Consider the following 23,864-nt stretch of genomic DNA (forward strand, 5'->3'; position numbering starts at 1 on the left):
GAAGAGAGAGATGCGTCACCAGGACTACAGCCGGGGTAAGTCTAAACTTTTTTTCCCTGCAGGATTCCCACAGCGGACACGCCTCACCAAACCTGCGCCACTATTTGGTGCGGTTTTGCTGGCAGAATTCCCTTCGGCTACCGGGGCGGATAAGCTGTGGAGTTTTACTCAGCATATCCGCCTAGTGTGTCCCTTATGATGTCCCTCCTGGAGCTGCTGCCGGTCTCTAAATAGGCAGTTGGTCCAGTAGAATTTGGAATTATTTTTTTTTGTGAACCAGCTTAAAAAAATACAAAACTTTTGTGTTCGGGCCTGTTCACATCACCGTTCGCTTCCGCTCCGGGGTTCCGTCTGAGGTTTCTGTCGGGTGAACCCCGCAACGGAAAGTGAAAGTGACAGCACAGCTTCCGTTTCCATCACCATTAGCGCAGTCGACTGCGCTATTGATTCCGTCCGAAAACCAGCCGGAATGGTGACGAACGGAAACCATTAGCGATATTTCCGTCACCATTGAGATCAATGGTGACTGAAATGGAAGCTGTGCTGTCACTTTCACTTTCCGTTGCGGGGTTCACCCGACAGAAACCTCAGACGGAACCCCGGAGCGGAACCGAACGGTGATGTGAACAGGCCCTAACACAAAAGTTTTGTATTTTTTGAAGCTGGTTCACAAAAGAAAATAATTCCAAATTCTACTGGACCAATTGCCTATTTAGAGACCGGCAGCAGCTCCAGGAGCGACATCATAAGGGACACACTAGGCGGATATGCTGAGTAAAACTCCACCGCTTATCCGCCCCGGTAGCCGCAGGGAATTCTGACAGCAAAACCGCACCAAATAGTGGCACAGGTTTCGTGAGGCGTGTCCGCTGCGGGAATCCTGCAGGGAAAAAAAAGTTTAGACTTCCCCCGGCCGTAGTCCTGGTGACGCATCTCTCTCTTCTGAACGTAGCCCCGCCTCCTGGGATGACGCTGTAGACCATGTGACCGCTGCAGCAGTCACATGGTATAAAACGTCATGACCGGAGGCGGGGCTGCGCTAAGAATAGAGGATCGCGTCACCAGGACTACGGCCGGGGCAAGTCTAAACTTTATCAATTTAAAAAAGTACCTTTTTTTTCTCATGTGTGATTTTTGCGGCAGAACCGCAGCATTTCCGCAACAGAGGAGCGGCGATTCCACAGAATACATTGACATGCTGCGGCTTAAAAAGCTAAAAAGCCACACTGCAGGTCCATTATTTTTGCAGCGTGTGAATGAGATTTGTTCATATCTCATCCCCTCTGCTGCGACTGTAATACGCTGCGGATTATCCACAATAAAATGTGTTCCATAAAATCCGCAGTGTTCATGCCTAGTGTGTTCCTACCCTAAGGCCGGATTCACACAAGCGTGTGCTTTTTGCACGCGCAAAAAACGTGGCGTTTTGCGCATGCAAAAGGTCCATAACCGCTCCGTGTGTCAGCAGCGTATGATGCGCGGCTGCGTGATTTTCGCGCAGCCGCCATCATTATGACACTCTGTTTGTATGTTTGTAGCACGTGGTGCATTTCTGTTTTCATTCATAGTTTATACTGCTGCGGAAGTGCTGGGCGGGATTTTCACGCACCCATTGACTTCAATGGGTGTGTGATGCGCGAACAATGCACAAATATCGGACATGTCGTGAGTTTTACGCAGCGGACACACGGACACACGCTGCGTGAAAATCACTGACAGTCTGAACGGCCCCATAGAGTAACATAGGTCCGTGCGAGGCGCGTGAAAATCACGCACGTTGCACGGACGTATTACACGCTCGTCTGAATAAGCCCTAACAATAAGGCCCAGTTCACAGAGTTTTTGGGCCTTGATATTGACTCGGACACTGCGTCAGAATCAGCACCAAACAACTTCCAAAACCGCCTCCCATTGATTTAATCTGAAATCAATGGGAGCCAGTCGCGGAAAAAAGAAAAATCAGCACGTCCTTTCTTGTCGCGGTTCCGCCTCTGACCTGCCATCGAAATCAATGGGAGGCAGAAAATGCATTTTTCGCTGCGTTTTTTGCCTGCTGTCCTCAATCGCCACGGGCAAAAAACGCAGCAAAAAAACGCGGCAAGATAGTGTGGGCAGGTCAAAATCTGCCTCAAAATTCTTTAAGGAATTTTGAGGCAGATTTTTTTTTGCCTGCAAAATACTGTGTGAACAGGGCCATAAATGATCAGCACTTTGAGATAATTTACTCACTGTGTCAGAAGAGCTGCTGCTCCCACTCCAGTCCTCTTCCGGTGATGTCTTCCAGGCGAGGTCTTCGGGTTAGACGTCCAGTCCTTCACCTCCAGCCAGGCTCCAGGTAAGTTTTGTCCATGTGTGTCCGCGGCTGCGCGCGCTTCGTTCGCGGGTGCGCACGCGGCCGATCGCGGGTACGCGCGCGGCCGATCGCGGGTGCGCGCGCGGGCGGTCTCCAGTGCGGGCGTTCGTGGGTGCGCGCTCGGGAGTTTCCTTGGGCGCGCGATCGGGTGCGCGCGCGCGGTCGGACGGTTTGACGGCACCCCATGACGAGGGGAGGGGGCCCGCAGCAGCAGCAGCAGCTCACGACATTCTTTTAGTGAAAAAAACGGGCCCCATTGCAGGGGCCGGTTTTTTCCTACCAAAAGAATGTCGCGGCAGTTGCCAGGCCCCCCTTTCAATTAGGTTTGGCCGGGCCCCTCACACCACTACCCCTAATACCCCCCTGATGGCGGCCCTGGATGTCGGGCTGGATGTGAAGAGAGGGACGCGTCACCAAGACAACGGCCGGGTAAGTATGAATTTCTTTAACTTTTATTACAGAAAAGGCTGTCCCTTCTCTCTATCCTGCACTGATAGAGAGAAGGGGCTGCCGATTAGTCCAGTGCTATTTTGCCGCCAAAAACTTGCTCGTAAATACGGGTGGAATACGTGTGACACCGGACCCATATTTACGGGCACGGGTTCGTAAATACTGGTGCAAAACGGGTGGAATACGTGTGACACCGGACCCGTATTTACGCCAGTATTTACGGGTGGGAAAAAATACGGTCGTGTGCATGAGGCCTTACAGTCCTTGACACATATAACATAGGACTGAATTTGTTGCAAGGATTTATATCATGTTACAATAGCTAAGGTATCTACTCCAGACATCGAACTAACATCGATATGGAGACAATAAAACTTTAACACTGCTTAGGCTAGGTTCACACCACGTTTATTTTCTATATCGTTAACACATATGTTTTTTTTTGATAGGACACAAAAACATAGCAAGCTACACTATACTGTCCTGACAAAAAACAGTATTGAGACGTAAACTGTTTTTTTTTTTTTTTTTACAATAGAATTTCAATGGCTACAGGATCCAACTGTATAGGCATCCAGTTGCATCCTGATGTATCAGTATCCATTTTTTTACAGTAAGCTGTAAAAAACGTATGTCTCAACTGTATGGCAAAAACTTGCTGTGGACCTAGCCTTATCTGTGAATTAATTAAAGCGTGCATGTGACAAACTGATCAGGCGTTGAGATTCAGCATGCCAGATATCTATTTAGAGAGAGAGAGAGAGAGAGAGAGAGAGAGAGAGAGAGAGAGAGAGAGAGAGAGAGAGAGAGAGAGAGAGAGAGAGAGAGAGAGAGAGAGAGAGAGAGAGAGATTAGTAGTAGGATAGTGAATACACTTTATGTTCTGAAGAATAGTACTACAAACAAGTGATGGCAATATTAAACATAAGCTTTAGAAGTGTGGATAGGTTGAGAAGGGTTTCGTTTCTTATTACTGTATTACATTCATCGCCATTTTGTGGTACATTAAAGTTTCAATCTTATAATGTTTCTTATCTTCCTGTTTCTCTAAAACACTTTCTGTTAAATTGACCAGATAATACAATGCAAGTGAGCTAAAGAAAAAAATGTCGCTGAATAGATTCTTGTCGTACTACTTGAGCCCTGCTTACTGTCTGCTCATGCATTTTAACAAGTCACTGAAATGTCTTGCAATATATCCTTTACTTCCAGTTCACTTAAAATACACTTCATACGAAAATAAAACAATGCACGCTTCCCATTGCTGGAAGTAATAGTGGGATGAATAATTGATACCAATTTTCATAAAGTCAAAGAAATTGCTAAAGCATGCAATTTAATACATAGTAGAAAAAAATAGATTTTATTTTTCTCCTGAAAGTGACTGCATTTGTGTAGCCAATGAACAAGGCATGTTTTCTGGAAACTAAGGGTATGTTCACACGGCCTATTTACGGACGTAAATCGGGCGTTTTTGCCCCGAATTACGCCCGAAAATAGCGCCTCAATAGCGCTGACAAACATCTGCCCATTGAAAGCAATGGGCAGACGTTTGTCTGTTCACACGAGGCGTATATTTACGCGCCGCTGTCAAATGACAGTGCGTAAATAGACGCCCGCGTCAAAGAATTGACCTGTCACTTCTTTGGCCGTAATTGGAGCCGTTATTCATTGACTCCAATGAATAGCAGCGCCAATTACGGGCATAATGGACGCGGCGTTCAAGCGCCTGCACATGCCGTTACGGCTGAAATTACGGGGATGTTTTCAGGCTGAAACATCGCCGTAATTTCAGCCGTAACGGACGCCCTCGTGTGAACATACCCTAAAGCAGGAACAGTACATATTTTTGAACTTCACAATATTTAAATGGATTTTCCCATCTTGGACATTTATGGCATATCCACAGGTATGGTATAAATGTCCGATAGACGGAGGTCACACCTCTGGGACCCACACCTATCTCTAGAATGGGGCCCCCTAAACCCCGTTCTAACTTGCTCAGCTCCCGCTGCCTCCCGGCCTCTTCCTGATTAAATGGTCGGGAGTTACAGAAACACCGGAGCTCGCTGAGCAACGCTGTTTCTGGATCTTCCACACAAGTGAATGGGCATTACGGAGACAGCGTAGCATAATGGTCTACACTGTTTCCGGAACTCGGGAGCTACGAAAACAGCATAGTTCATGGTCATTAAGTTTTATTAACTTGAATAGAATGGAATGAGGAAAAAAGCAATTCTGCTGTTGTTGTTTTTCTTTTGCTCTACCAATTGCTAAAACAAAGCGGCAGAAATGCTCGTGTGAGCTTTGAGCCGCTACGTTTCTGTTCGGCTTTTTCCAGAAATCAATGTAGCGGTGCACAGGCTCAATAGAATGTACAGTTAGGTCCTGAATTATTTGGACAGTGACACACGTTTTGGTATTTTGGCTGATTACCAAAACATATTGAATATACAGGTATATAATCAATATGGGCTTAAAGTGCAGACTCTCAGCTTTAATTTGAGGGTATTCACATCCTAATTTGAGGAAGGGTTTAGGAATTACAGCTCTTTAAGTGTATGTTCACACGCTTAACAAAAAACTTCTCCTGATTTTCAGAAGTTTTTTTAGCAACTCGCGTTTTTCGCTGCGTTTTTCGCTGCGTTTTTCGCAGCATTTTAGCTGCGTTTTTATGGCCGTTTTTGGAGCTGTTTTCAATAGAGTCTATGAAAAACGGCTCCAAAAACGTCCCGAGAATTGTCCTGCAGTTCTTTTGATGAGCTGTCATTTTAGGCGCCGTATTTTGACAGCGACGCGTAAAATAAAGGCTCGTCGGAACAGAACATCGTAATTCCCATTGAAAGCAATGGGCAGATGTTTGTAGGCGTAAAACGCCAAAATTACATCTGAAAACACTGCGTGTGAACATACCCTAATATGTAGCTGCCTCTTTTTCAAGGGACCAAAGGTAATTGGACAATTATCTCAAAATCTATTTAATGGGCTGCATGGGCTATTCCCACATTAATCCATCATCAATTAAACAGGTAAAAGGTCTGGAGTTGATTCCTGGTGTGGCATTTGCATTTGGAAGCTGTTGCTGTGCACTCACAACATGAAGTCAAAGGAGCTCTCAATGCAAGTGAAACAGACCAACGTTAGGCTGAAAAAAATGATGAAATCCACCAGAGAGATAGCACAAATGTTAGGAGTGGCTATATAAAGAGTTTGATACATTCTTGAAAAAAAAGAGCGCACTGGTGATCTCGTGAACTCCAAAAGGCCTAGACGTCCACAGAAGACAACAGTGGTGGAGGATCACAGAATCCTTTCCATGGTGAAGAAAAACCCAAGTTCTACCCAAGTGAAGAACACTCTCCTGAAGGTAGGTGTATTAGTATCTAAGTCTATTATAAAGAGAAGACTTAAAGAGGCTCTGTCACCAGTTTATATCTATCTTCTACTTAATCTAATAGGTGCTTTAATGTAGATAAATAATGTGTTGTTTTTTTTAAAAATCGTTTATTTTTGACAAAGTTATGAGCATATTAAGTGTTATGCAAATTTGTTCTTAATGCCCGAGTGGGCGTTTTTTTTACTCTTGACCAAGTGGGCATTGTAAAGAGAAGTGTATGACGCTGACCAATCAGCATCATACACTTCTCTTCATTCATGTCCAGCTTAATCCACAGCACATCGTGATCTCGCGAGATCACGCTGTGCTGTCACTTACTCCTGTAGTTCCTTCACACAAGCGACAGGAGTATGACCAGACATTGCCATCATACACTTCTCTTTACTACGCCCACTTGGTCAAGAGTAAAAAACGCACACTTGGGCATTAAGAACAAATTTGCATAAGAATTAAAATGCTCATAACGTCGTCAAAAATAAAAAGTTTTTTAAAAAAACAACATCACATTACTCATCTACATTAAAGCGCCTATTATATTATGTAGCAGATAGGGCAGTTATAAACTGGCGACAGAGCCTCTTTAATGAAAGCAAACGGATGAATTCTGAAGTGTTCAGGGAAATACTTTCTGCTCAGTTTCAACCAAATGCAGCAAGGTTGATTGGACGACTCTTCACAATACAGATGGACAATGACACAAAACATACTGCGAAAGCAACCCAGGAGTTTTTTTAGGCAAAGAAGTGGAATATTCTGCAATGGCCAAGTCAATCACCAGATCTCAACCCGATCGAGCTGCATTTCACTTGCTTAAGACAAAACTTAAGGCAGAAAGACCCACAAACAAGCAAAAACTGAAGACAGCTGCAGTAAAGGCCGGGCAAAGCATCGCAAAGGAAGAAACCCAGCGTTTGGTGATGTCCATTAGTTCTAGTCTTCAGGCAGTCATTGCCTGCAAAGGATTCTCTACAAAGTATTAAGAAAAAAATTGATGGTAATGTTAATTTGTCCAATTATTTTTGAGCCCCTGAAATGAGGAGGCTGTGTAGAAAAATGGTTGCAATTCCTAAACGTTTCACAGAATATTTTTGTTCAACCGTTTGAATTAAACCTGAAAGTCTCCACTTCAGTAGCATCTCAGTTGTTTAATTTCAAATCTAATGTGGTGGCAAAATCATGAAGATTGTGTCACTGTCCAAATATTTCTGAACCTAAAAGTATATAAGTCCATACACCGCTACATTGGCTTTCCATAAAAAGCCGAACAGAAACGAAGAGGCTCAGCACTCACATAAGTGCTTCTGCCGCTTCGTTTGGTGGGGGTCTCAGTGCTTGGACCCACATCAATCAAAACTTCTGACATGTCACTATGACATGCCAGAAGTTTGTTGAACATTTATTTACCCTTTAACTTTATTCTGCGGGTCAATATGATTACAGCGAGACAAAATTTATATTGTTTTTTTTTTTTATATTTTACTACTTTTACAGGGAAAAAACGAATTGAGTGCTATATTTGGAGTCAGGGAGACATTTTTCCTATAATGAGGAAATTGGTATCAACCTCATGGTGGGTTTTGCCTTCCTCTGGATTAACACGATAGGATTATAGGTTGGACTTGATGGACCTGTGTCTATTTTCAACCTTATCAACTATGTAGCTATGTAACTTTTTTATTTTTTTGTCTATTGAGCAGTATGATGGCTTATTTTTTGAGAGACGAGCTGTAGTTTTTAATGGTACCATTTTGGGGTACAAGCGAGTTTTTGATCACTTTTTATTCCCTTTTTTGTGAGAGATAAGTTGACCGAAAAACAGCGCTTTAACTCCTTAACGCCGAAGGACGGATATATCCGTCTTCTGCAGCTGCTAGTTCGCGCAGGAGGACGGATATATCCGTCCTGTGATCGCACGGGTACTGACACTGTACCCACGCGATCAGCGGCAGGAGCACGGCTGTTATACACAGCCTGTCTCCTGCTGCAACTGCCGGAATCGAAGCGCGCTCCGATTCCGGCAGTTTAACCCATTAAATGCCGCTGTCAATAGTGACAGCGGCATCTAATGTGTTTGACAGAGGGAGGGGGCTCCCTCTGTCACCCGATCTGCGCCCCCGCAAACAAATCGCGGGTCGCCGTCGGGTTTCCATGACAGCCGGGGGTCTAACAAAGACCCCCAGGTCTGTCTTCCGCAACTGCCTGTTAGGCGATGCCGGAGGCATGACCTAACAGGTTGCCTGTCAGTTTTACACTGACAGGCAATAATGCTTTGGTATACGAAGTATACCAAAGCATTATATATGCGATCGGCACATCGCATAGTGAAGTCCCCTGGTGGGACTTAAAAAAAAAATGTCAATCAGTTAAATAAAGTTTGTTGAAAAAAAAAATAATAACTTACAGTCAAAATCAAATAAAAAGTGCCCAAAAAGTGGTTTTATTCAGTAAAAGTGTCAAAACAAATAACACATACACATATATGGTATCCCCGCGATCGTAACAACTTGACCAATAAAATGAACACATTAATTCAACCGCCGGATGAACGGCGTCCAAAAAAACTCAAAAAACAACGGCAAAATTCTCTCTTTTCTCCCATTCCCCCTCTAAAAAATAAAATAAAAGTTAATCTATAAGTCTTATGTACCCCAAAATAGTACTAATGAAAACTACACATTGGCCCGCAAAAATCAAGCCCACATACGGCCACATCGACGGAAAAATAAAAAAATTACGGCTCTTGGAACGCGGCGATGCAAAAACAAGTAATTTTTTTCTAAAAGGGTTTTTATTGTGCAAACGTAGGACAACATATAAAACCTTTACATATTTGGTATCCCCGTAATCATGCCAACCCATAGAATAAAGTTAACATGTTATTTACGCTGCATAGTAAACGGCGTAAATTTATAACGTGAAAATTAATGCTGGAATAGCTGCTTATTTTCAATTCTCTCCTAAAATAAAGTTAATAAAAGTTAATCAATATATTGTAAGCATCTAAAAATGGTGCAATTACAAAATACAACTCGTCCCTCAAAAAACAAGCCCTTATACGGCTATGTCGACGTAATAAAAAAAAAGTTACGACTCTTGGAATGAGACCGTGATAGAACAAAAAATAATCCTTGGTCATTAACGTGCAAAATGGCCCGGTCATTAAGGGGTTAATGAATTTTTTTTTTAGGGCATTCACCGTGCAGGTTAAATAATGTTATATTGTAATAGATCAGACTTTTATGGACGTAGCGATTTTTTTTTACAATGCTTGTAGGGGGAAAATGGGAAAGCTTTTTTTTTTTAAACTTTTAATATTTTTTTGTGTACATTAAAAAAAAATTTTTTTTTAATATTATCGACTTTTTTTTATTAGTTCCCTTAGGGAACTTGAACTACAGATCGTTGAATCGTTTGCACTATATACTGCAATACTAATGTATTGCAGTATATCATGATTCTGACAGTCTCCTATTAAGCCCTGCCGGAGTCAGAGTACAAAGATGGCAGACCTGGGGGTCTTTATTAGGCCCCCAGGCTGCTATGCCAACCATTGGCACCCCACGATCGCATCACGGGGGAGTCGTTGGCAATAAAGAGCTTGAAAGGGGTTATATACAGTCCTAGAAGACATCAGAGAGTCATACACAAGTTTTTAGGGCAATCGGGGCACTTTCGATTTGTAGTAAATTTATTCGGACCGATTCAAATCAAACAGCTGTTTCAACTGAATTGAACCCAAAACGAATTTCCAAAATATACTCATATCTAATAATGAGGGATTGCTAACATTTGGGTGGTTGCTGAAATTTTAGATTTCAGCTACAGTGATACATTGTAGCAAACTACCAGGACAAGCAATTTTATCTACTGATGTATTTGAATTGCCTCAACTGGATATACTTGGGGCAAATTCTCCTCTTCAAGAAGTATTAGGCTATGTTCACATCACTTTTTTGGCCTACATTTAGCGTGTATGTTAAACATAGGCTGTGACGGATGCCATACAGTGACATACATGACCCATAGGCAGGGCCGCCATCAGGGGGGTATTACTGGTACTCCCGTCAGGGGCCCGGCCACATGAATGAAGTAAAAGGGGCCCGCCGGGCTGCCGTCGCACCCCCCCCTTCGGACTTTTGCCCCCCCCCTCGCAACGCTCACGGGCCCCCCCCCTCGCAACGCTCACGGGCCCCCCTCGCAACGCCCGCGGCACCCCCCTAGCGTCACCCCCCTATGACACTCCCCTAGCAACACTCGCGGCAGCCCCTGCATACCTGTTGTAGCTTCACTGGAGAGGAAGATGCAGCATGTGCTGAAGCTGCGTGTGGAGATCCCGCCCCCCAGCTCCTCTACACTGCCGACCGGACCTGCAGGCTGGTGAGTATGTTCCCCTATCCATTCTGATTCCCATCCCCCTGACCCCATTTGTAGATTGGAGAAAGTTGGTTAAAAAGTTTTTTTGGTATTTTTTCGTTTTCCTAGCGCTTTTTTGCCGCGATTTTCATAATCGCGGCAAAAATGGCGCAGTTTTGCCGCGATTATATAAAAATCGCGGCAAAACCGCGTGATTTGTGCCGCAATTACGAAAATTGCATAAAAAAAAGATACAAAACATGAAAAGTGCTGTTAGGCTATATTCTCACAGTGCGGTCAAGTCACGTTTTTTTGCAAAAATTGTGGCAAAAAAATGGGATTTCACCGCACTGTGTAACTAGACTAAGGCCTTATTCAGACGGTGGCATTCGGTCCGTGACATACGGAGCTTGATGGAGCCGCACTCCTAGCATCATAGTTATCAGTGTTTCTGGAAGTCCCTGCCTCTCTGCGGGAATACTGTCCCATACTGTAATGATGCTTTCAGTATGGGACCGGGGACAGTATTCCCACGGGAAGGGAGGGACTATGATCATAGATAACTGTGATGCTAGAAACCCGGCTCCCTGAACTGTGGTCGGTCCGGGAAATATGGCCGATACACGCTCCGTATATCACAGACCGAACATGGACATCTGAATAAGCCACTTACTTGCCTCCTATTTTTGGTGCGGATTGTGCACTGAAAATTCACTACAAATGACAATATAAGGCCTTATTCACACGAACGTGTTATACGTCCGTGATACTTATTACGTCGCACGGACTTATGTTAGTGAATGGGGCCGTTCAGACTGTCAGTGAATTTCACGCAGCGTGTGTGCGCTGTGTAAAACTCACGACATGTCATATACTTGCCCGTGTTTCGCGCAGCACACACCCATTGAAGTCATTGGGTGCGTGCAAATCGTGCACGGCACACGGAAGCACTTCCGGGTGACGCGCGTGATTCGCGCTACACAGGGCCGCCATCAGGGGGGTATTAGGGGTACTAGTGTAGGGGGCACGGCCAAACTTAATTGAAAGGGGGGTCCGGCAACTGCCGCGACTTGCCTTTGGTAGAAAAAAACAGGCCCCTGCAATGGGGCCTGTTCTTTTCACCAAAACAATGTCGTGAGCTGCGGGCCCCCCTCTCGTCAAACACCGCCGTGAGCTGCGGGCCCCCCTCTCATCACCGCCGCGAATGACCGCAAGCACGCACCCGCGCGCGCATGACCGCAAGCACGCGCCCACGCGCGAACGACCAGGCGCGCCGCCGAGAGGGAGGCGGTGCGCCCGCAACACAAGTCCGATCTACGGGGAAGGACAGCCACACAGGGACAGCGGCGCACAGTTTACTTACCTGCTGGCCCGCCTCCAACTCCGCCTCATCGTCCGACTCCGCCTCCTCATCGTCCTCCTCGTCCGACTCCGCCTCGTCCTCCTTCTCCAGAGCGTAGCTGCGTAAGGAGAGGGGGAGGAGTCTAGTTGTTGCGCGGCGGCAGGAGTTCTACGATCCCCGCCATTTTCTGGAGCCTGGAGGTCAAGGACGACATCTGGACCGAAGACATCGCCTGAAGAGGACTGGAGTGGGAGCAGCTCTTCTGACACGGTGAGTAAAGTGTCTCAAAGTGCTGTTTATGTATGGCCCTGTTCACACAGAGTATTTTGCAGGCCGAAAAAATCTGCCTCAAAATTCCTTAAAGAATTTTGAGTCAGATTTTGACCTGCACACACTATCTTGCCGCGTTTTTTGCTGCGTTTTTTGCCCGCTGCGATTGAGGACAGCAGACAAAAAACGCAGGGAAAAATGCATTTTCTGCCTCCCATTGATTTAGATGGGAGGTCAGAGGCGGAACCGCGGCAAGAAAGGACGTGCTGCTTTTTCTTTTTTCCACGACTTACTCCCATTGATTTCAGATTAAATCAATGTTAGGCGGTTTTGGAAGTTTTTTGGTGCTGATTCTGACGCAGTGTCCGAGTCAATATCAAGGCCCAAAAACTGTGAACTGGGCCTTATTGTTGGGGCTTATTCAGACGAACGTGTAATACATCCGTGCAACGCGCGTGATTTTCACGCGCCTCGCACGGACCTATGTTACTCTATGGGGCCGTGCAGACTGTCAGTGATTTTCACGCAGAGTGTGTCCGTGTGTCCGCTGCGTAAAACTCACGACATGTCCGATATTTGTGCATTGTTCGCGCATCACGCACCCATTGAAGTCAATGGGTGCGTGAAAATCACGGACTCGGACACTGCGTCAGAATCAGCACCAAAGAACTTCCAATACCGCCTCCCATTGATTTAATCTGAAATCAATGGGAGCCAGTTGCGGCAAAAAGAAAAAGCAGCACGTCCTTTCTTGCCGCGGTTCCGCCTCTGACCTCCCATCGAAATCAATGGGAGGTAGAAAATGCATTTTTCCCTGCGTTTTTTGTCTGCTGTCCTCAATCGCCGCGGACAAAAAACGCAGCAAGATAGTGTGGGCAGGTCAAAATCTGCCTCAAAATTCGGTGCGCGGTTCCAGGCGGTCGCAGGTGGGCATGCGCGGGAGTTTGACGGCCCCCATGACGACCCCCATGCTACCCAGGGCCGCCATCAGGGGGGGTATTATGGGTACTGATGTGAGAGGCCCGGCCAAACCTAATTGAAAGGGGGGCCCGCAGCTCACGACATTCTTTTGGTGAAAAAAACAAGCCCCATTGCAGGGGTTTGTTTTTCTTTTCTACCAAAGGCAAGTCGCGGCAGTTGCCGGGCCCCCCTTTCAATTAGGTTTGGCCGGGCCTCTCACATCAGTACCCATAATACCCCCGCTGATGGCGGCCCTGGGTACCATGATATAGTGCTGGACGGAGTACCGTTAACAGGCGGTGCCACGGTAGGGGGGCCCAGAAAATTTAGCTGTAGGGGGCCCTGAAATTCCTGATGGCGGCCCTGCCCATAGGTACCCATGTTACAAAAACATATATACCGCACAGTATATGTTTTACTTGTGGGATCCCATTGGGTGCAATAGCCTAGTCTACTATGCTATTACATACCTAAAAACGGATATATACCAGCCGACGCAGGCCAAATGGAAACTCTTTTGGCCATCGTCAGACTAATGGTGTCCTATGGACACGTTTAGCGCGTACGATAGCAACTTTCCTGGCATACACACTAAATGTAGGTCTAAAGTGAGGTTAACACAGCCCTAATTTTCTATGTGTTTTTAGCAAACTAATGAAAATTAGAAAGTTGCTTTCTATAACGTTTAAGCTTCATTTACATAAAAGTAGAAAAACCCTTTAACCCCCTCCGGACATATGCTGTACATGTACGGTGGAAGTTGGAATGGAAAGTAAGGAATCTGCTCGTAAGCTGAGCCAGCTCCATACGCAGCAGGTGTCGGCTCTGTGTTACAGCTGACATCATGCTCTAATGGCCAGGATAGGAGATAACTCCTATCCCGGCCGTTTAACTACTTAGATTCAGTGGTCATAGCTACCGCTTAAGGCCTGATTTATACGAGCGTGTGCGTTTTGCGCACGCAAAAAACGCGGCATTTTGCGTGCGCAAAAGGCACTTAACAGCTGCGTGTGTCATCAGCGTATGATGCGCGGCTGCGAGATTTTCGCGCAGCCTCAATCATTATGACACTCCGTTTGGATGCTTGTAAACTGAAAAGCACGTGGTGCTTTTCTGTTTACATTCAGACTTTGACAGCTGTTGCGCGAATCACGCAGTTCGCACGGAAGTGCTTCCGTGCGGCATGCGTGGTTTTCACGCACCCATTGACTTCAATGGGTGCGTGATGCGCGAAAAACGGCGAAATATAGAACATGTCGTGAGTTTTACGCCGCGGACTCACGCTGCGCAAAACTCACGGACTGTCTGCACTGGCCCATAGACTTGTATAGGTCCGTGCGACCCGCGTGAAAAGCATGCGCGTCGCACGGACGTATATCATGGTCGTGTAAATGATGCCTTACTAAGGCGTTAGACAGAGGGGGTGCCCTCTGTTACAGCATCACTCCTGCGACGCGTTTGCTGCAAGCCTTATGAAAGCCACCAGGTCTGCCATGTCTGTCCCCCTATTAAGCCTATTAAAAGCACAATACAGTGAAACAAATAAGTAGTGCAGTGTCTTGTCCAAGCGAGCAAATGATCACATGTTTCAGTCACCTAGTAGGATTAAAAATGTTTTTAAAAAAAGTTTAACCCTTTGAAAACCCAGACATTTTTGTTTTTATGTTTTAGTTTTTTACTCCCTGCCTTCCAAGTGAGGGCACCATTTAGGGTATGTTCACACGTAGTCAACAAAAACGTCTGAAAATCCAGAGCTGTTTTCAAGGGAAAACAGACCCTGCTTTTCAGACGTTTTTTTACCAACTCGCATTTTTCGCGGCGTTTTTCGCGCCGTTTTCGCTGCGTTTTTTACGTCCGTTTTTGGAGCTGTTTTCATTGGAGTCTATGAGAAAACAGCTCCAAAAACGTCCAAAGAAGTGTCCTGCACTTCTTTTGACGAGGCTGTATTTTTACGCGTCGTCGTTTGACAGCTGTCAAATGACGACGCGTAAATAACAGGTCGTCTGCACAGTACGTCGGCAAACCCATTCAAATGAATGGGCAGATGTTTGCCGACGTATTGGAGCCGTATTTTCAGACGTAAAACGAGGCATAATACGCCTCGTATACGTCTGAAATTTGGCCGTGTGAACATACCCTTAAAGTTGAAAGTTTTTTTTTTTTTTTTATATATATTTTACTAGTTTTACAAAGAAAAAACTGTTTGTTAAAAAAAAAAATGTGTTTTGTGTCACCACACTTTGAGAGCCGTAACTTTTTTATTTTTTCGTCAATTGAGCGGTATGAGGGTTTATCTTTTGCGGGACAAGCTGTAGTTTTTATTGGTACTATTTTTTGGTACATCCATTTTTGTATCACTTTTTATTACATTGTTTTTTAGTGCTAAAGAGACCAAGTAACAACAAGTCTTGTGTTTTAATTTTTTTTTTACGCCATGCACCGTGTGAGTTAAATAATGGTAGATTGTAATAGTTCTGACTTTTACGGACATGGCGATACCAAGTTTGTTTATTTTTTTATTTTTTACATGACGTAAGGTTTTCATCATGAGGCAGGAATGGGTTTATACCGTTTTCAGCATATACTAAAAAAAAAACTAAAAAATGGAACAATTGGAAAACAAACATAACTGGTATTGACATTTGCATAATTTAGAATGATAAAAGCTCTCACACAGCTCCATCGATAAAAAAATGTAAAAAGTTATGGCTCTCAGAATAAGGCAACACAAAACAAAACACATTTTTATATTTTGTTATAGTAGTAAAACATAAAAAAATATATACATTTGGTATAGCTGTAATTGTATTGACCTGCAGAAAAAAGTTAATACGTCATCTTTACTGCACATTTTCGAAAAAAACGAAACCCAAAAATCAATGGCGGAATTGCTTTTTTTTTTTCAATTTCACCCCACAAAATGTTTTTTAAGGGTTTTGCAGTACATTTTATGGCACATTAAACGGTACCATTAAAAAATACAACTTGTCCCTCAAAAAAAATGTTCACATACGACTATGTCGACAGAAAAAGAAAAAATTATGCTTTAGGAAGGCGGGAAGTAAAAAATTATAATGAAAAAAAATAAAAATGGCTTTGGCTAGAAGGGGTTAATATTAGGGATACATATGGTGTACTGTATGTGAACCAGCTAAATCATCAGTGGCAGAATCATCAAGCTAAATTCATTATCATGTGCAGCCACATTGCAAAGCTCTGTCACTCAATGTAGGTCTTGTGTGATTTGGGTAATGAAAATATTAAAGATGTAAACTAAATCACATTGAAATGTTTTTGTCTGTTTCTCGATCCGAACAATTAGACAAACATATTTAGGAAATGTTCGTTTTTGGAACAGTCCACATTTTTGATTCTTTAAGACAAAATTACTCAACAGTCAGATGTAAAGTTTAATGAAAAAGTGTCCATTGAGAACTTTCTGGAATGACAAGATAAGCTCTTTCTAAAAGCTTTCACAAGTGATTTGTATGCTGAGAAGACTGAAATGCAAAAGGCTGCTTCAGAAAATAATTATATGAACGTAAAGCGTCTATTTACTGTATATGTACTGCAAGATTGACGAGAACATTTTACCTAAGGTATGGAAAAAAATCCAGCTGCCATATTTGCAGGGCTTCTTCCATAGAAAAGTAGCATATTCACTGGTAATGCATGTTTGTTTCCATGATCCTTTCTTACCCAACCATCTAAAATCATCAAGTTCTATCATTCATAGTAGTGTACATTATATATAGTGTATCCTGCTTACTATTTCTTTACCCTTGAAAAATCACCTACCATTTTAAATAACCCTTTTTTATTCAAACCTCTAAGGCCCTGTTCACACTGAGTTTTTTTTGATGAGTTTTTTGACGCGGAAACCGCGCCAAAAACCGCCCGAAACTGCCTCCCATTGATTTCAATGGGAGTTGGACGAGTTTTTTTACCGCGAGTAAAAAAAACGTGTCGCGGTAAAAAGAAGCATCATGACCCATCTTGAGGCGGTTTCCGCCTCCAAAACCCCATTTCAATCAGTCAGAAAGAGGGAAAAAAAACCTTGACGAGTGTTTTGACGAGTTTTTATCAAACCACTGTGCAAAAACCTACTGGATCAGTTTTTGCAGGAGGAATTTTCCTCCTGCAAAAAAACTCTGTGTGAACACAGCCTAAGCACTAAACACATACAAAGCACAGATCTATCTCCTGTCCTTATAGTTTGATACAATTTCTCCACAATAGGTTAAATGTATCAACTTGGAATCCAGGCTGTTTAGTTCATGGATTATTTAGACCAGTCTCTGGATTTAAACAATATTGTTTTTATTCACTGTCAGCAAACATGTTGAAAATGGTGATTAATTAAAACACAGAGTATTTTTTTTTTTTTATTATACAATGGTTAAAATGTATTTACTTAAAATTCAAAATCTCCTTTAAATGACACATTCAGCTCTTCTTCACCTTCACAACCCCTCAGCAATGACAATATTTCCTTCTCTGTTCTTAGAGGTTGTCCATTCAGAGGGCTGTAGTGTGGATCCCAATTACCAAACACATGTATGTCCATATAATAGCAAGTTTGAAATGTGTTAGCTAAAGGGTGGGCATTAAAACAATGACCCTATACCATGGCTGAACTGCCCAAACAAATGGCAAAAAGAACTGTTAAAGAGGAACTATATTTCTTGCTGGTGGTTTAGATTCTTGTAGTTCATAATAATTTCATATTTGCTCTAATCTTCTCAACATGAAATGACCTCCTGGTGAACTTGTGCTGGGCTTGTGTTTATACACAGAAGTCAATCTGAGTGTGAAGGATTTGCCTGACACAGCTTCTGTGTCGACGTCCTTGGTTAATCAGCCTGCATCTGTTCCTAGGTCTGCTAGAGTGCCTCGATCTGCTACCACTCAGGCTGGTAGGCTGAGGAGTGGGAGAGCCTATCGCAGCCTGGCCAGACGGTTCTAGCTACCACCCTTGGTCCACTTATACCTTCATTTGCTGCTTGTCCTTTGCCTGTGATTCTCCTGTTTCCTGGCTCTGCTGTTCCTGCTGTTACTATTGACCTCTGCTTCATATTGACCCTGGCTTGACTGACTATTCTCCTGCTCTGCATTTGTTACCACGTACACTCCTGGTTTGACTCGGCTCGTCCACTACTCTGTTGCTCACGGTGTTGTCGTGGGCAACTGCCCCACATTGTTGTCTGTCGTGCACATATTGAGCGTAGGGACCGTCGCCCAGTTGTACGCCGTCACCTAGGACGGGCTGTGCAAGTAGGCAGGGACTGAGTGGTGGGTAGATTAGGGCTCACCTGTCTGTCTCCCTATCCTTACATTACACTGAGCACAAAGATCAGCAGTGCAAAGGCATATGTCAGGGATCAAGCAGAAGCCCAAACCACTGATGACACAGGAGATGTGTTTCAGATTACCTAAGACTTCCTTTGCAGCTTAGGCTTCGTTCACATCTGCGTCAGGGTTCATCTGCGTCAGGGTTCCGTTCAGCCTGAGCTTTCCGTCAGGAGAACCCATGTACAGAACCGTGACTGAAACAAACGGAAACCGTAGGTTTCCGTTTGCATAACCATTGATTGTTTGTCTCCGTTGTGAAAGGATTTAATCATTTTGACAGAAGCAATACCGTAGTCAACTGCGCTATTCATTCCATGAAAATGACGGAACCCTTAAACAACGGTGACAAACGGAAACCATTTGCACCCAATCCGTCACCATTGAGATCAATGGTGATGCAAACGGAAACTTATGGTTTCAGTCAGAGTTCCGTACATGGGTTCCCCTGACGGAAAGCTCAGACGGAACCCCTGAATGGAGCCCTGATGCAGATGTGAACTAAGTCTTAGGCCTCATGCACATGGCTGTGCCCGTAATCATGGGCCGCGATTGCGGGCACGACCACCTTCCGATGGCCTTTGACAGCCGCCCGCATTCTCGGCCCGTGCTCCCATACAAAGTATGGGAGCATGGCCCGTAAAACGCAAAAGATAGGACATGTCCAATGTTTTGCGGTACACTTCTACGGCCCGGACACCTTCCCATAAATAAACGGGAAAGTGTTCGTGGACAATAGAAGTGAATAGGTCTGTAATTGTGGACCGTAATTGCGGTCCAGAATTACGGACGATTTTTACGGTCGTGTGCATGGTGCCTTAGACTGCCATGTGGCAAAAGGTAGTCACTAATTATAGCTGTGCCCTAATGCAGCAGAGCTAAAAAGTTAAAGGGCAGCCAACACTGAAGATAATAAATAGCAGGTGAACTTCACTCATGGGGTACTGGCTTAAATATGTAATTTGAGACCTCAACTTGAACTCTCATTCAGACCAGATTCAGACGAGCGTGTCTGTTTTGCGTTCGCAAAAAATGGACTGTATTTAATGCATTTGAGTTCCGTGTGACATCAGTGTTTTCCGTCAGTTTTTAATGTCAGTGTTGGTGTACATTTTTTTAATATCAACTCAACATTTCTTTGGCAAATGTTGCGTGAAACACGGACAGCACACGGGTTATGTCCGTGTGCTGTCCGTGATTTTCACGCACCCATAGACTTCAATGGTCTGCAAAAACGGACCAGAATAGGACATGCAGTGAATTTCACGGAAACATGCTGCATGAAAACACACGCATGTGTGAATAGACCCATTGAATTGCATAGCTCCGTGTGCTGTCTGTTTTTTTATCGGACAGCACACGGATGTATACAACGTTCGTCTGAATAAGGCCTTAAAGAGTGATGCTGGAATAGGGTTTCTGCATGTTTCAGACCTGTAAATTCAACCAATATGATCATATTTGGGATCAGTGCCACATGTTTCACGAATGCGGTGCCCATAGAGTTCTATGTGCCCATACTGTATCTCCATATGTCTCCAATTTAAATATCATTGCAAGCCATCGTCAACTATAAAACAAGCTATTTTAGGTAAACACATTTTTCCTGTGCAATTCGAGGATACAAATAAATTACTGTGTAATTTATGTAATTAATTTTTTTGTCATGAATATAGAAAAAAGTGATTTTCTGCATCGTTTTTAATGATATTTTTTATATTGTTCACTTCTTACGCTTAATAACCTGTTAAATGAATTCATGTTATTACGGTTGTATAGATGCCTATAAGTGTAGTTTTTTAATGTAATATATGGGCAATATGATATGTTTTATACGAATTAATTACTTTTTTGTGGACATTTTTTTTTTTTTTAATCCCATGAAGGAATAACTTTTAATTAACCTATTTTGTATTAGCATACTCCTGTCTGCTAATACATTACACTGCGTCACTATGACACAGGCTGCTAAAAGGGCAACTCCTAGTATGCCCTAACAGCAGGCTTAGGGCTTATTCAGATGAATGTGGGGAAACTCCGACGTGAAAAACGGAAGTTTTTCATGTCGGCGTGTCCCGTTTTCATGGATGCCCGTAGACTTGAGTCTATGGTGGGATCCGTGAAAACGGAAGAAAATCGGACATGTTCTACTCTTTAACGGACCCTTCACACGGTCTGTTGAAACAACGGCTATGTGAACGGCCCCATTGAAATACATGCGTCCTTGTGACGGCTGTCACGCCGAAGTATTCTACGTTCGTCTGAATAAGCCCTAACAGAACAGACAGTCATGGGGTTCTTTCTGATTCCCCAGGGATGACTGCAGAGGGTTCCCCAGTCTCCGATCACATCGCTGGGTTTCCGGTGATATGATCGAAGAGGGGAGTCCCCTTTGATTATGCTGACCACGGCTGGGTTCTCTGATCCCTTCTGTATTCAGTAGGCTTCTCTAAGTAAAGGAGCACTGGAGTTCTCTTAAGCCTTTTCTACAGCGACAGTCGGGAACGGGTTAAAGTAATTCTGATCCAGATGTAAACGCAACACTTTTTACAAATAGCATCCATAATAGACAAACATTTTTACTAAGTATGCTGAAATAACACATTTTATCTGTATACTTTTAGATGACATTCAAATTGGCATTTTTTGTTCAAAGGAAAGGAATCTCCACACTGATCATCGTGCAAGACTGTGATAATATTACTTTATATAACAAATTCAAAATTCTGTAATTCTAGAATGCTTGTTGACTATTCCAAGCATATGAGCAGAGAACATTGATTCATAATCTCATACTTTGTACCGTGTCAAATAGGAAAGCAATTGTATGCAATCTCTTGTATGCAGCATATTTAACTTCTCACCATTATTGCTGGATTGTTAGAAAATGTAGAAAAATAAATGAAATGCAAAATGAAAAGAACAAAACTCAGTTTAAAACCAACTGTATAGGAAAAACAAATATATGTATACTTTTTTTAATTTATTAAATGAAATGTCCTCTTTGCAATGGATTTTTTATGGTCCCCCTGAATAAACAACAGTCTGTTTTGCCAATTTCATTTCTATGACCCCTTTGTAATCTTCAGTAAGTGATATATTGAAGTGGGAACTCACTTGTCTTTTCCAGAGCAAAGAATTGCTTTAATAAGCCACTGTCTACCCCATTAGGATTAAAAGACATAATCTTCTGCCTTCACAAGAACACTTTGGTTTAATAAAATACACAGCACAACAACATATTTGGTTCAAGATTATTTCCCATCTTAATGTATTAGCTGGTTAGATACACTTAATATTTTTGTTTTGTGTCAGGGGGATTGGGTTGCAGAAGTTTATTGTCTGTTATAATTAACTCTGGAACTTTCTAAAGTGCGGTAATGGGCAAAACTGTGCCATTGATTATGAAATGTATCCTTGCTTATAAAAATCTTCTTCGAGTTATGTACTGTGGTAAAGGTAATAAATAGTCCTTAAAGGGGTATATAGAGTCTATATCCACATTAACAAATCTTCTTCAATAATATTATTCCTCGTGCTGATAGCTTGCCGCTGCCTGCTGATACAGAAGTCAAGCACATAACGTCACTCATTCTCTTGCACATACCTAATAGTGCCACCAAAATTTTTTGTATTGTTCGGCATCAGGCATTTATACAGAACTGTATTATTTCAGTCTGTGTCCAAGCATTTCTACAGCAGCAGTATGCCTTAATCTGTGTCATATTGACAATTTTTTTTCAAATAAATAGATTTTAATTTTAATTTAAATCCTGGTGCTAATAGCGTGCCACTGCCTGCTGGTACAGACATTATGGGCCTGACATCAGTCATTGTTTTTCATATAACTAATACTGCCACTAAAAATTGGCGCATTGTTCTGCGTCAAGCATTTATAAAGCTCTGTTATACTTCAGTCTGTGTCCAAGTGACAATTTCTTTCAAATAAATAGATTTTAATTCAATCTAAATCCTGGTGATAATAACATGCCACTGCCTGCTGATAAAGATGTCACAGTGCTAATAATAGTGCTACTAAAAATTGGTGTATTTTTCTGCGTTAATCAGTTATACATTGCCATTATACATCAGTCTGTGTCTAAAGCCACGTACACACTTCAGTTTTTTTCTTCAGGGTGCTAGCCGTTTTTCTGACGGCTAGCACCCTGACCCATTCATTTCAATGGGGCCATGCACACTTCAGTTTTTTTGATGTTCCCATTGCTCCGTTCCGACAAAAGTAGAGCATGTCCTAAGTAGAAAATGTATGGGAGGAAACCTCCAGCTCACCTTAGGGCAAATGGATTTCCAATGCCTGCTGCGCACGGATCCTCGTGTCGGCACACGTTGGTAGGAGTGTAGCAAAAGAAATGGATGAGATCCAGCGCAAAAATATGTGATATTCCAATGATGAGTTTAAAATGGAATCTGGTTCCAATTTTATTGAATAAATAAACGTAAAACCGGGAGTCAGACTTCCCACAGCGGGTAAGGTGGATGTGAAAAGAAGAAATAGGTGTGTAGCCTACGCGTTTCAGACGAAGTCCTCGTCCTTAGTCATGGCTGAGAATGATAATCTCAGCCATGATCATTCTCAGCCATGACTAAGGACGAGGACTTCGTCTGAAACGCGTAGGCTACACACCTATTTCTTCTTTTCACATCCACCTTACCCGCTGTGGGAAGTCTGACTCCCGGTTTTACGTTTATTTATTCAATAAAATTGGAACCAGATTCCATTTTAAACTCATCATTGGAATATCACATATTTTTGCGCTGGATCTCATCCATTTCTTTTGCTACACTAGAGCATGTCCTACTTTGGTCTGAGATTCCGTGACCGTGAGGCCCATGCAAGTCAATGGGGCCGTCAAAAAAACTGAAGGCACACGGAAGGCATCCATGTGCCGTCCGTGTGTGACGGAGCCGTTGCCTAGCAACAGCCGGGCAGGCAGAAGTACATTACAGATATATTACACTAATCGGCATCCAAATCACTCTACCAATCACTGATAAAAATAAAATAAAAAGCAGTTCATACGTACTCCGGTCATTGTCTTGGTGACGAGTCCCTCTTCTCCCGCCAGTCGACCTTCCTGTATGACGCGGCATTCCATGTGGCCGCTGCAGCCTGTGATTGGCTGCAGAGACTGTCACGTGGGATGAAGCGTCATCCCTCGAGGCCGGCCTCCTGACGTCATCCAGACTTGCGTGACCTCCACTACAGCCTGTGATTGGCTGCAGCGGTGACATGTGCTGAAACGTCATCCCAGGAGGCTGGACAAGAGGAAAATGCAGGGAGTTCTGGGTAAGTATGAACTGATTTTTTTATTTTTTATTTAATTAAAATTGTATTTTGCGTGAGCCAAGCATGGTCATTCTTCAGCGCT

The sequence above is a fragment of the Rhinoderma darwinii genome, chromosome 4 (assembly GCF_050947455.1).
Source record: "Rhinoderma darwinii isolate aRhiDar2 chromosome 4, aRhiDar2.hap1, whole genome shotgun sequence".
Lineage (NCBI taxonomy): Eukaryota > Metazoa > Chordata > Amphibia > Anura > Rhinodermatidae > Rhinoderma > Rhinoderma darwinii.